Here is a 1,105-nt window from a genome sequence, read left to right as displayed (position 1 = left end):
TGCTCTAAAGCTTCTACGATTTTAATATTTACCGTTAACTTCTTAAGAATTTCTAAAAATTTGAAAAATTATTTATTCTGTGTGTGTTGCTTCAATCTTTGAGGAAACGGTGGTGGAGGTTTCTCCACAGTAATTTTCATTGGTGTAAATGGATATTCTAAATCTGGGTATTTATGATCCTTTTCTTTTTCAGTATTCACTTTCTCTTTTTCAGTTTTCGTTTCTTTATGTACTCTCGTTTCCAATTTTTTTCCATTTCGTAATTGTATCGCTTTTATTTGTTTTTTTCCTTGATCTTTAGGATTTGGTTCCACAGTACTCGGAAAAGTTCCTAATGTTTGGTTATTAAGCGCAGTAGCAATATGCCCCAATTGATTTTTAATATTCTTAATAGCAGTTCCTTGATTCTATAATTGATTTCCTTAAATTTGTAATTGATTTCCTTGATTCTGCAATTGTTGACCCATGTTTAATATCAGTTCTCCTATAGACAACTTCTTCTCCTTAATTTGAGTGTTACTGTTAAATCCTGGAGGATAAGAATGTCTATATTTAGCATTTCGTTGGTTGGATGAATTTCCTAATGGGTTCACTAGGTTGTTTGTCCATTGTTGATTTGTAGAAGAATTGTTATTCCAATTAAAATTTGGATGATTCTTCCAACCTGGGTTATAAAAGTTCGAATAAGAGTTGTTGGGTCTACTAATAGCATTTAAAGTCTCATATGAAGGTTGAACATCCACAAATTGCCCAGATGAATTCTCTTCCATCATAGGAGGTGTTGGAGAAAATTCATCCCATAATGATCTAATTTATTTGATATTGCAGCAATCTGCGAAGCCAATATAGATATTGCATCAGAATCATGGATACTAGCTACTCTTTTAGGATTTACCCTTTCAGAGGGCCATTAAAAATTGTTGATAGTATTCTCTTCTATTAATGAATAAGTCTCATCAAAAGGTTTTGACATTAACGAACCACCAGTCGCAGCATCTATAATCAATCTAAGAGATCCCACTAATTCATTATAAAAAGTTTGAATTATTAATCAATCTGGTAACGAATGATGAGGGCATTTCCTAAGAAGATCTTTAAATCTCTC

The sequence above is a fragment of the Phalaenopsis equestris genome, unplaced genomic scaffold (assembly GCF_001263595.1).
Source record: "Phalaenopsis equestris unplaced genomic scaffold, ASM126359v1 Scaffold000002, whole genome shotgun sequence".
Taxonomy (NCBI): Eukaryota; Viridiplantae; Streptophyta; class Magnoliopsida; order Asparagales; family Orchidaceae; genus Phalaenopsis; species Phalaenopsis equestris.
The sequence above is the reverse complement of the archived record's forward strand: the minus strand, read 5'-3'. Positions refer to the sequence as shown.